The sequence below is a fragment of the Sebastes umbrosus genome, chromosome 16 (assembly GCF_015220745.1).
Source record: "Sebastes umbrosus isolate fSebUmb1 chromosome 16, fSebUmb1.pri, whole genome shotgun sequence".
Taxonomy (NCBI): domain Eukaryota; kingdom Metazoa; phylum Chordata; class Actinopteri; order Perciformes; family Sebastidae; genus Sebastes; species Sebastes umbrosus.
Genome location: NC_051284.1, coordinates 28,928,829 through 28,942,301, shown reverse-complemented (window position 1 = coordinate 28,942,301; position 13,473 = coordinate 28,928,829). Strand labels below are relative to the sequence as shown.

The 13,473-nt window shown below is 38.4% G+C and overlaps 1 long non-coding RNA gene across 2 annotated transcripts in view; it reads left to right on the top strand.

The window, feature by feature from the left end:
* The window catches only part of LOC119474794, a 44,651-nt gene extending 37,116 nt beyond the window's left edge, over positions 1-7,535 (top strand). For both annotated transcript variants that reach the window (XR_005203653.1, XR_005203654.1), the window contains exons 4-6: positions 4,234-4,307; positions 5,076-5,228; positions 6,264-7,535. This is a non-coding gene — a long non-coding RNA (uncharacterized LOC119474794). The remainder of the gene's footprint in view (positions 1-4,233; positions 4,308-5,075; positions 5,229-6,263) is intronic.
* The last annotated feature ends 5,938 nt before the right edge of the window (positions 7,536-13,473 follow it).

Below are 13,473 nucleotides of genomic sequence, written 5' to 3'. Positions count from 1 at the left end.
GGTCAAGGGACCCCTTTGAAAATGGACATGACAGTTTTTCCTCGCCAAAATTTAGCACAAGTTTGGAGCGTTATTTAACCTCCTTCATGACAAGCTAGTGTGACATGATTGGTACCGATGGATTCATTAGGTTTTTCTAGTTTTTCTAGCTTTAAAACTGAGCCCGCTACAACATAAACATCTCATGTTGCGTTAATGCATTAAAGAAATTAGTGGCATTAAAACAAATTTGCAGGATTCTGCGTTTTCCGGATTCTACGCACTGCAGCTTTAACACGTTAACTTTGACATATGAATATACTATGAATATACTTTGAATATATTATCTACCATTAAGAATAAGGCAAAAGAAAGCAGTCATTTTAAGTGTTTTGCTTTGATTGAATAAATTTCTTTTTTCTTTAATTTTTTCTCAAAACTCCAAAACCTCATTCACAAACATTAAAAATTAGGCGTTGCAGATATAAAAATTAATCATGATTGTGGAATTGCATGGTCTATTATACCTTCAAATTTATGTTTTTAAAAAAGATCAGCCGCTGTGTCTCTCCACAGTTTTACCAGGATAATAACATATTGCTAAATGAAGAAGAAACATCTCATTTTAAAACACAAATGGATGATAAACTTGGCAGCACAAATCATGGAGCTACAATTGTTTCTTAAAAGCTGCATTAAAGGGATAGTTCGGGTGTTTTGATGTAGGGTTGTATGAGGTACGTCTCCATAGTCAGTGTATTACCTACAGTAGATGGAGTTTGGAGAAACAGACAGGAGTACCGGCACGGGAGCAAAGCGATGTACTGCTGTGGACGAGGGCAGCAGCAAAACGGATTTTAGACACCTAAAAAAATCAATATCAGTTTAAGTTTACGCTATATATATACGCTATTTTTTAGCTATACAATCTATGTTTCCGACGGGGAACTGAAGCCGTAGTATCCATCTATGTTCTCTCCAAAGCTACCAGACTCAGAAAAAAACTGTAATTTTACCTTGCCGAACACAGGAGGTACTAGTCTACTGCTGACTCCGTCGTTTAGTTTGTTTGTGTTATTGTTTGACTTTGGTTTTTTAAAGAAATAGTGCGGATTCACAAAAGTCACACAATAACACAAACAGACTAGCTGATCGAGGTAATGGTAGACCAGCAACCCCCGTGTTCTGCAAGATAAAATTACAGGTTTTGTCAATGGAGTCTGGTGGCTTTGAAGAGAGCATAGACAGATACAACGGCTTCAGTTCCCCGTCGAAAAGGGCCGTCTGACAGCGAGGTAACGCAGTGAAAATATTCTAAATATAGCGTACACTTAAACTGATATCGATTTTTTTCGGTAGGCCTCTTTTAGGTGTCTAAAATCCGTTTTGCTGCCGCCCCCGTCCACAGCAGTACAGTGCTTTGGTTATGTGCGGTATCTCCTGTCGGAAACTGGCGTAAATATTTACATTAAAAAGTGACATTCTCCATTAGATGTGCACCTACTGTACATCAAGCTGACTTCAGCATCAAAAACAGCTTGTTTTGAAGCAGTGCTGATGGATTTGTTGCCGTTAACCTGCTGTGAAAATGTCAAGGTGTGCGACCTTGTGAGAAATGCACTTCAGTTCCCAGAGAAACACAACCTGATGAGCGTTCAGTTCCACGAAACACACTGTGAAAAAGCAAAACCTGACGGTCCCAGAGACGAGCCAGCATCACATGACAATGAAGCCTTATGATACACATCCACACACACACATGAAACATGCATGCAGACGCATACCACAGACTTCATACTGTATGTTCTGAGGCACATATTTGCTCTGTATGTCCACGGATGAGACTGTAAGGGATCCATATGCTCTGCTGGAGTCACGCTGATTTTATAGCAGACATTCAAGCACTTGATGTTCAGTAGCAGAGGGCACAGACATACTAGCTCACCAAGGTTGACTTCAGGGCAATCTGCAAATTCAGAAGCTACTCATCACCAGTGTAGTAACTTTTGATCATAAAGCCCTTTTTATCATCTGAAAGTTTTCCGATCCTTTGATTTAGCCATGCTAGCGTTGTGGCTCTATAGGGAGGGTAATGTTATTCTGCTGGCCGGTCTTCCACTTTGATCCAGACTGAAATATCTCAAGAACTATTGGATGGATTGACGGGAAATTTTGTCCCATGAAGATGAAGCCTACTGACTTTGGTGATCCTGACTTTTTCTCGAGCACCACCACCAAGTCAAAGGTCTTATTTATCTAGTAAAAGATATTGACATCTATACCTGATGGAATGGCAAAAAAAAATTGGAGCAGACAATTATGTTTTCCCAATCTCTGAATCCATCGGCTATCGGTCTGACGATGATAACCTTCTCGGGGCAAGGGGTTATATTTCTGGGGTTCCGGTGTAACCAGCGGATATCTGTACAAATATTCCCTTTTCCATCGGCTGCTCATTGTTTACAGTCCGATTTGCAACTTGAGAAGCAAGACTGAAGTTTGAGTTGAGAGGCGACGTGTTCGACCGTATTGTTTCACAAGTGGACAGTTTACACGCTAATTTTAAACCAATAAAAAGCTAAAAACAAAAAGCTTCTGCTCTCCACATGTATTGTTTACCTGCATTCAACCAAAGCCTGCTCAAACATGATTGGTCAATACTACTCAAACTACAAATGGAAACCAGAACACTTCCGGTACCAAAGTCTTGTTCTGTTGCCTACAGCAGAATCTGTTTATCGAGATTAATGGTTCCCCAACATAACCTACTGACTTTGGTGATCCCCTGACTTTTCCTCTAGCGCCATCATCAGGTCAAACATTTGATTTTGTGCAATACTTTGGACAAACATCTCAGCTGTACTCTATGTTTTGTGCTAAATGTTAATATCAGGTGGCTACCTCCAGGTCTGTAAAGTGAAGCCAATGCTGAAGTGCCTTAAACTTGCATTCTTTCTAACAGCCAGCAGGGGGCGACTCCTCTGGTTGCTAAAAGAAGTCTGATTGTATAGAAGTCTATGAGAAAATGAGCCTACTTATCACTTGATTTATTACCTCAGTAAATATTGTAAACATGAGTTTATGGTCTCAATTTCTAGTTTCAAGTCTTCTTCAATACAGCATGATGTTCATTTAGTAAATTATGTTCCCATTTAGAGTCAGATAGACCATAAAGCAGGGGATGCTTTAGGGCGGGGCTACCTTGTGACGGTGACTACGTCCACTTCTTATATACAGTCTCTGGTTAATATGCTTCTAAGCTAAGATGGTGAACATGGTAAACAATACTCCTGCTAAACATCAGCGCTGATGTTAGCATTTAGCCTTACAGAACTACTAATGAGGCTGTAGACTTTGTCTAATATTTTAACTTTAACCGACACAAATAAGCAGCATAATGCAAAAAAATAGAAACAAAAAGGAAATCTGGTTTGTTTAGATTCTTTGCTGTTGACAACACTGTCTTAGAGCGCTGCAGCCGCTCTGAACAGACACATTTATTCCAAAATATTATGTAATTTTTCATCTGTAAAGCAATAACATAAGAGCAAAGTGTCTTTTTTTATTCACCGCTTTACATTCAGCGATTAATAAGTCTTTGATTTGGTCACCTTGGTGATACAGTTTTTATTTGGGAGACATTTTTCTTTTATGAGATAGTTGACGGTATGTTGGGATTTTAAAGTGTACTTTATTGTCACTTCTCCATTGTGCGCATATACAACCAATGTCCTCATTTGTTTATGGTAGTTATACGCTGGCATCATAATTAATCTGAGATATGTCGCTATGAGGTTTCTTCTTCTTTGTGTGAGTGAATTCCTGTCGGCTGTGTTGAAATGGCCGCGGTTGTGTAAGAGGGATACAGTAAATATCTCAGCTGGTGATTTCCATCAGCTTCATGCTTTCCACTCAGTGTTGGAAATGAATTACATCTTCATGCATATGGCGTGATTTGATTCTCCGCGGACATGAAAACCTATCAAAAGGTGTACAGAAGAGGCGTGTTCAAAACGCTGCAGTCACATTCTTTCACTTTATATCATTTGAAATGCATTTTTTTCACGGATGACTGGACTTATTACTCAATCTGTGTCACAGTTTATCATGTGGCCTCTTCATATCGTTGCATAACAGAAACCAAAGTGTTTTTGATTTATAGTAGAATATGATCAGAATGCAGACAATGTGAAATCAATCTTAATTAGTTTACTTCCATATTTGACATTTTTTTTTCCTTCATATTTGTTTCAGCTTCCAGCATTTGACGTGTTAAAGAGGTGGACTTGAGGCTGGAAGGTTGCTGGTACAAATCCCCGCTCAGACAGGTAAATAAAAAGCTATTACGTCAGTTTCTCGTCTCTTTCAGCAGCTGTTGTTTAAGTGTTGTTGAGCAAAGCAGCTTGAGCTGGTGTGATTGTGAAACAGGGTGTTTCTGAGAAACAAACCTCAAAGACTTGGATAAATAAAATACCTAGAGATGTTTTTATAGTTGAGGTTCGTGCTCCATCTTCACTGTTGTTGTGTGTAAAACATGATGTAGATTACGACAGCGTGTTTGGCTTTTAGAGGATAAGAGTTGATGCCTGTGTTTCATCAGACTGCTTCGTGTAAAGACCCACAGACTTCATCTGTTTCAAAACCTGATAATGAGTGATGGGTGGACTATTTAACTACGCCTAAACACGTTAACATTAACATAGATATTGTTTCCAACAACCGGAGCCATTTCAAAGTCTGTGATCCACGAGGAAATCCTCCATATTCACCACATTACTGGACTTGCTATCACGTTTTTCAGCACTAGCAGCGTGGCTCTAGGGATGCTAAGGTCGGTCAGTCATTCCACGTCTTTGGTCCAGAAAGAAAATATCTGCAGAGCTATTGGATGGCTTGCCAGACTTTTAGTCTAGCATCAGGACAAAATTTTAATTTGTCCACTTCTTGGGCTTAAGAGCAAATACCTTCAAAACATGCATGAATGCTAACATGCCAAAATAAGATGGTGAACATGGTAAACATTATTCCAGCTACAACATCGGCATGTTAGCATGGTCACGATGAGCATAGATATTAACTGCAAACATCCTCCACAGTGTCTCAACTTCTCCACACGAATCCCGACTGATCATTGAACACACCTGAGCCACCGCGGACACGGATTTGGTCACATCCCCTCTGCTTCTTCAGTTTCCTCAAGCTCCACCTCCACCTCCACCAGAGCCACCTCTACCTCCGACACCCGTCAGGTATGGACACTCTGCATCATTGAGGCAAATACTAATACCATACCAATTAGTCGGCCTAGTTATTTGTTTATATCAGATTTAAATTATTAATTCTGCAATTCTCAATATTTTATTTCATATGATCAATACATAAATACCAATATAATTGCTGTCATAAAGAGGCCAAGTGCTCGCCTGTCTCGCTTGTATTCTAGACCAAATGGTTCTGTTTGAAAACAACAATATAAAGGTCAATACTCCTGAGATTTCATGCATCCGTTACACAACCACCGCTACTGAAATGAGGTCTCTGCATGATTTTAAATAATTAATTAAGGCCTTGGGCTATTACACTTAAATATTAGGAGCCTTTTACCGAAAATGGACTTTGTTCACATCCTGGTAAACAAATGCTGCTCTGACATTCAAAGACTCTTTACCAGCCTGTCATGTTGCTTTTGTCAAGCTGCCAAAGTGTTTTGAATATATTGTTCTGGACATCACTATTTTTTAACCAGTGTCATGTTCAATTTCTCACATTTATAACAAAACAAAGTTAGACAGTTTTTTCAGACTTTTTTTTCCCAACATTTTTCAAACTTTTTTTTTTTCTTTTACCTTTTTCAGACATTGTTTAGACTTTTCTTTTCCAATGTTTTTCAAACTTTTTTTTTCAGACATTTTTCAAACATTTTTCAGACTTTTTTTTAGACTTTTTTTCAGACATTTTCTTTTTCCAGCATTTTTCAAACTTTTTTTCAGACATTTTTCAGACTTTTCTTTTTCAGACTTTTTTTTTTCCCAACATTTTTCAAACTTTTTTTTAGACATCTTTTCAGATATTTTTCAGACTTTTTTTGGGACATTTTTCATTTCATGTTTGTTTTATGTTGCACGCTGTGCTGCAAAACCAGTTAATATTTTATTGAGCAACACTTTTTAAATGATTTGTATCACTCTGACTTTTAACAACTAAATAAACATGCTCCCTATAAAAGTAAATAATAAAGTAAAACCCCGTTCTAATCTTTTGGTTCTCCCCAAACATATCCAAAGCTCTCATTGTCAGAGATGCAGCTTGGACGACAGACAAAAAAAACACCAATCATCTGACTGACTGGCAGAGTTTCAGGCATCAACAGAAGAACTGTCTCAGACTTCTAAGAAAATCTGATTTCTACTTGTCCTCACTTGTAAATACCTCTCTCTGGCAATGCGTCGCAGTTTTGGAAAATAATCAAATCCTTAAAAACAAAATTCCCCTTCTTAAATTTGAACTACATTTTATCCAGCTCTGGAAACTACAAACTGCTCCTGATTTTCTCTTTATCATCACACACACATTTCACAGTTTAGCCGCTGACCTCAAGGATGAAATTAATTTAATCCAAATATTATATAAAGCTGCGTGTCAAATAATAGGTTTTATAGTATATAACATTATTATGCCTGACTGAAAGCTGTAACTAATGTGTGTAATCAATGTAATTACAGTATACAGCTCTCTCATGTGATTACCACATGATGCTCCTCCTCCATACACGTTGGTGGAAAAGCACATCTGCCACATGCATGTGTCTCATCTGCATGCGGCCGGTGGCTAATGACTGTGACTAATAGCTTCTACTCTGCCTTTAATTACCTACATTTATAATTAATTTGAAGAAAATTAGATTGAGCCCTGCAGGCAGCGCAGCCATGTGGTACGCTGTCACTCTTGTTTGAGGACTCACTGTTATCATTTATTATCAACATCTTCAGTAATGTCATCATGTGGAATTCATATTGTTGTTTTTCATGACACACGTTGAAGAACATCTCCATGACAGACATTTTGATAATAGATATTAATGGTTTACGTAATTTATGAATGAATAATGCTCCATAAATTTGAGTATTTGCTGCTTTAATCTGGTTTATATCATTATAAACTTTTGGACTACAAGCCTACAAGGGGGCATAACGTCCCCCTAGGCTTTGGGAAATTGTGATGGGCATTTTTTTTTTTACTACTTTCAGACATTTTATAAACTAAATGATTAATCAAAAAAGCATTTCAGTTCTTGAAATGTGTTGGAAACATGTTGGAGACTGATGTTTTTCACCTAACAACCTCACTATTAATCAGGGTTTATAGTAGTTTATTTGGTTTATATTCACTTACCTCAAACGACATGTATTGTTTGTACATGGTAAAGTTTATCAGCCTATTTTATCTGTAGTTTGGGATTTATCCTCTAATTATTATTACTGTCAATGTGTATTTTATTTATTACTATTTATTTTTATTTTTATTTATTTTATTTATTTTATTTATTTTATTTATTTTATTTATTTTATTTATTTTATTTATTTTATTTATTTATTTTATTTATCTTATTTTATTTTATTTTTTTCTTTCCTTTTTTAAATTTAATTTAATTGTGCTATCTGTCCGTCATCCTTTTTGCATCTGCAATGGGTGAGCATTGGGAGGGGATTTTGGGGGGAAAAATACCAAAATATGGAGGGACAATCATTTACATTTGTGCTCTTTTTGTATGTTTCTGTACACCTGATGTTACTCCCAATGAATTATTATGGAAAAAAGAAAATACGGCAAGTATTAGCAGCAAAATGTACCTAAAGTATCAAAAGTAAAAGTACTTATATTATGCAGAATGACCCCTGTGTGTGTTACTGTAGGTCTGCATGCAGCATTTTATGTCGTAGCTGGTAAAAGTAAAGCTAATTTTAGCGACTCTATAAACTGTTGGCTTGTTCAATCTATGTAATGCATGTTATCTTTAAAACTCATCATATAGTTTGTGTGTAAAATCTGCAAAGTAACCGATTACTATAGCAGTCAAATAAATCTAGTGGAGTAAAAAGTTAAATAATTCACCCTGAAATGTAATAAAGTATAAAGTACATATAGTAAATGTACTTTCCACCACTGGTACTAATACATGTGGTCCAAATCAGATCAAGAAAAGTTCTTAAAAAATGTCAGTTGTACCAAAATAGTAATTTTTAAATCTTGTTCAACTAAATGTGATTACTTTCACAATTTGTCATATTTAATCTGTTCCAGTTTTAGGTTTTTAAAGCGCACCATGTCAGATCCAGTAACAGATTAAATCTTGGCTGTTTGGAAACGACCTGGTCGCTAACTTCCCCTTATTTCCCCTCTCAATTAGCGAGTCCACGTGGTCCGGGGTCACAGACGAATCACTACTACTGTGCTCTGTGTCCGTCGTACAGTTAGTCAAGAAAAACAACATACCAGCAGCTAATTTGTTTTCACTCGAAAAAGTGAATCTGGGGCCTATGAGTCGGAAGACGCCGGTTCAAATCCATTTCTTACGTGAACGCATGTGTTCAGGTCACATCTCAGACCTGCACGGTGTCTGGGGTGACATGGTAAATCACTTACACATAATCAGACCAAAAGGAATTTGTTCCTCAGGGTCACATAGCTTCTCACACACAGTCCCACATTTGTCTTCATCGGGAAAGAAGCCAAAGTTGAGACAGAGTCACAAGATTTCATTCGTTTTTTATTCCTTTATCACACATGTTTACATGTTGCTGTTCCTAGACACCGTTCAGCTTTACCTACGAAAAGTAATGCACTGTAATTTGTATTTAATCCATGTAATCGTGAACCAAGCAGTATAAAGAGCAACAGACGCTGTGTAGGGCGGAGGTCAGGGTGGATGTCAGTGAATAAAACATTGAACTTTCGAACAGGAGACTGCTGTTCGTATCCAGTAAGAAACCAGAAGTCAACATTGATTTATTCGCAACGTAACTTCCGTACTGAAGTGACGCCACTTCTGGAGTTATTTTAACCCAAAACCACGATATTCTCCTAAACCTAACTAAGTAGTTTTGATGCCTAAACCTAACCAAGTAGATCTAAGACAGAAGTTTATTTTGAAAAGACTGTATGCATGTAAAGAGCGGAATTTGACACGTGTTGCTGGACATTTGTAGGATTTTCCCAGGAGGCCGCTGTTCGTATCCCGTCAACGTTTACTTATTTGTCACATAATTTCCGTACTTTAGTTACGCCCATAGACTGTATATAAGACGTGGACGTAGTCACCGTGATGTCACCCATTTGTTTGTGGACTGCTGTTTTGAAGCCTTGAGTTTGGCATTTTGGCCGTCGCCGTCTTGTTTTTTTTGCAACCAGAAGTGACGCGAGAGGCTGGAGCTAAGTACAACCTAACACTGAATAAGACATTTTTAAGTGACCAAAAAGGTTATGATTATTATTAACTGAAAACACACTGTTAAAGGGTTAAAGTTGTAAGACGAAAACACGGACGACTCCCAGACCGGCCAACGCTGTGGTAGCGACCTGTCAATCACAAGGTAGCCCCGCCCTAAAGCATCCCCTGCTTTATGGTCTATTTGACTCTAAATGGAACCATAATTTACTAAATGAACATCATGCTGTATTGAAGAAGACTTGAAACTAGTGATTGAGACCATAAACTCATGTTTACAATGTTTACTGAGGTAATAAATCAAGTGAGAAGTAGGCTCATTTTCTCATAGACTTCTATACAATCAGACTTCTTTTAGCAACCAGAGGAGTCGCCCCCTGCTGGCTGTTAGAGAGAATGCAGGTTTAAGGCACTTCAGCATTGGCTTCACTTCTCAGACCCGGAGTTTCCCACAGTTGGGTGTGGTCGGGGTCCGATGTGTAGTCGGTCGTGTCTCTCGGCCAAGTCACAACAAGAATTTGTGACTCTCGATCGCCTAATCTGACATAGTGACCGTCGTTACTGACAAAAATATCATTTAGTCTGAACCAGGCATAACTCAAGACTGCTGAAGCCTCATATGAGCTTGTTAGGGGGGTATCTTTTAAATTAACAGCCAGTGTGAACAGGAGGATGATTACAACAAGCAAAACCTGTTTCAATGTTCATATGATCATCTATTTTAATACAGTCCTGAAAAATTGTGAACCTATCCTTTAAGTGTTTCACTTCCTGTGAGCAGAAGTGACCATGCCCAACATCAGAACTGATTTGTGTTGTTAAAATCAATACAATCTCAAATACTTTACACCTCACACATCATTTACACAGATAAAACATGTTTTACTTTACAATAAAAACATGTGTTTCTTTTACATCAAAAACCCGCCACGTGCTGCTGGATCTACAGTATCTATCCGTCAGCCCCGTCGGTCCATCCCATTGTTTTGCAGCAGCAGCAGCAGAGGTTGTTTGTTCTGTGAGCGTGTGCTGAGTCAGCCGGAGTCCGGCTTCTCTCCGCCGCAGCAGACTGATGTCTGCCTGCAGAGAAACATTAAACCCAGACTCACTCTGCAGCACTCTGCCGGGCCGCAGCCAGACCTTTATACAGTTATACAGTGATTTACCACACCTTCACATAGACAGAGAGATAGATAGATAGATAGATGGATAGATAGATGGATAGATAGGTGGATAGATAGATGGATAGATAGGTGGATAGATAGATAAGGTAGGTAGGTAGGCTCTCTCTACATGTGTGTAATGGGAGCATTAGCGCTGGTTGTGTGCAGTAGCTCACGTGTTGCTCCTCCTCGTGTGTGACCACTCCCTGAATTCCAGTCCACTTACTAACAACATCTACTGTAACTCTCCTTCTGTCTTATCCTCTGGAGGGAAATCAGACTCTGTAGTGAACTGAAAGACGGATGAAGTGCAGTAAAATATTATACTGCGGTAAAAGATTCACGTCATTCCTGTTTTATCTGTTTGTTGGTTTTACTGTTTTATTGCAGTCCAACCACAGACAACGGCTGCAAATGAGCTAGATGTCCTGTACACTGGACATTATATCTGTTTTAATCGCGACTAATCTCATGATTGTGGTCAGAGGTCAAGGGACCCCTTTGAAAATGGCCATGCCCGTTTTTCCTCGCCAAAAATTTAGCGCCAGTTATTTACCCTCCTTCTCGACGAGCTAGTATGACATGGTTGGTCCTGATGGATTCATTAGATTTTCTAGTTTCACATGATGCCACTATCTTCACACTAGCGATAGCGATAATGTATTATCGCGTTAACTTTGACCGCCCCTAATCGGTTTTATTTCTTCTCCTATGCAGCAATGATTATCTGTATATTTTCTGTTTAAAAAACTAACAAATAAACAGATGCATAACAAAATAAACAAACCACAAAAAAAGACAGAATTTAGGCTCCATTAAAAGTAAATGTTAAAGTAGATTTCATCCCAGGCAGCCATGTGGGAAGCTTTTTATTGTTCTTGTTAAAGTAGAATTGGCAAAGGTAGGAGGTAACTGAGGACACTTATTACAGGTCTTATACTTGAGTCCAGGTTTGAGGAAATTTAATTTGATTATTCCCATTTTTGTGAGACTTATTCACCCCAATTTGTCTCTTTTTACTCCACTGAATCAGGCAGCACAAGCTACTGCTCCACTCTCAAGATTAAGATTTGTATTTATTTATTTAATGCATGGTTTATTGGATAGGGACGGATACAGTATACATAGACAAACTGAAAACAGCTGTCCGATGCAAGTATCATAGTGTTTATAGCAGATGCTAGTTTGCAACACCCGTCCCTAGAAGGGCTTTTATGAAACTAAGAGATTATGAAAGTTGTTTAATACATAGCTAGAGTTTAAACTGCCAAACATAAAAGGATGCACCACCTAAATACTGCTTTCATGTTAACACAATATACACAATACTCAAGTAAATTTGATTGCCTTTTGTGTAATGCAGTGTTTTTCCATTGTGAAGTAAAGGATTTGAATAGTAGCATCGCCCTGTGGTTCTGCAGATGTGTTTCTGCAGCAGAGATGTGAGGGTGAAACATGAGATTAAGCTTCTCACTCAATACTTTCCATAACTGGGAGGGTTTCCAGTTCACCCCACCGTAAGAGCTACTGTTTTTTTTACTTTACTCAGGAGCACAAACGCTGGCTTTGTGCAAGAATCAGATTTGTGATGAAGCTGCAGAAACGCCAGACCACAGCATCAACTAACACCACCGAACATACGGTTTGAATTTGCACCGTCATGATTACCTTCAGCACACATCTGCTCTTCAGTCAGATAACCACTAGAGAGCAGTCTAGGCTTCCTTTTGACTCCTGTGGAAAACCTGTAAAGCGAGATTTTGCCCTGAGCTCAGCTTCCCAGGGTGTTTACTGCCTGTCTGTAATGAGCTTTAATGCTGTTGGTTAGAGATGTTTACACATTTTGGTAACCAGTCACAGTAGAGAAGGATTTTGGTGAAGTTTTAGAGAAAAGTTTTCCTGGGAGGCTTAAATCAGGGCAAAAAACATCCCTGTATAAACCACATGCAGTCAGTCGTATTGACTAATACCTCATTGTATATGCATGGGTGGTGTGCAGAAGGCACGTTTTGTTGTGCAATATTTCCTACGTGATATTTTAATAATTGATTAGTCAGTTTGAGCAATTTTTTGAGAAAAAAATATATATAAATTCTCTGATTCCAGCTTCTTAAATGTGAATATTTTCTGGTTTCTTTACTCCTCTACTACAGTAAACTGAATATCTTTGAGTTGTGGACAAAACACGACATTTGAGGACGTCATCTTGGGCTTTGGGAAACACTGTTCTACATTTTTCACCATTTTATAGACCAAACAACTAATCGATTAATCAAGAGAATAATCGACAATGAAAATAATCATTAGTAGCAGCCCTAGTTGGCAGAAATGACATAACAAGGCGTAAAGAATAAAGACTCACACGAGGCAGTTCGGGTATTTTTTTTACTGTATTATTGAATAAAATCTATAAAATATTCCACAAAAAATACAATACATTATTAATGATCATGTCATAACCTAGCATCCTTCAGTTACATTTATTTCATAATCATCATCGACATCATACAGCTTGTGCTTTACAGACCCTACTGACACTCTCATACAGTTATAAATAACACTTCCTGTATTCAGACTGTCAGATAGATTATACAAATAAAACAACAAAAACAGAGAAGTGTTTTTGTTTCAGAGGCTGAAATCCAACACTGTGTTTCTGTGCAGAGACATCAGGAGCAGAAAACAAGTTGTTGTTGGAGCAGCAGCAGTGTGCTCCTCGTACATCTCATGTGATTGGTCGGTGGTCTGAGTCTGGGCAAAACAAGCTTTAAAACCCCTCCTACTGAGCAAGTGACGCAAGCTGCTTCCTCCCACCCCTCCTCCTCCTCTTCTTCCTCTTCCTCCTCCTCTTATTTTTCCCTCCTGGCCCTCGCTGCCACCTCCTCC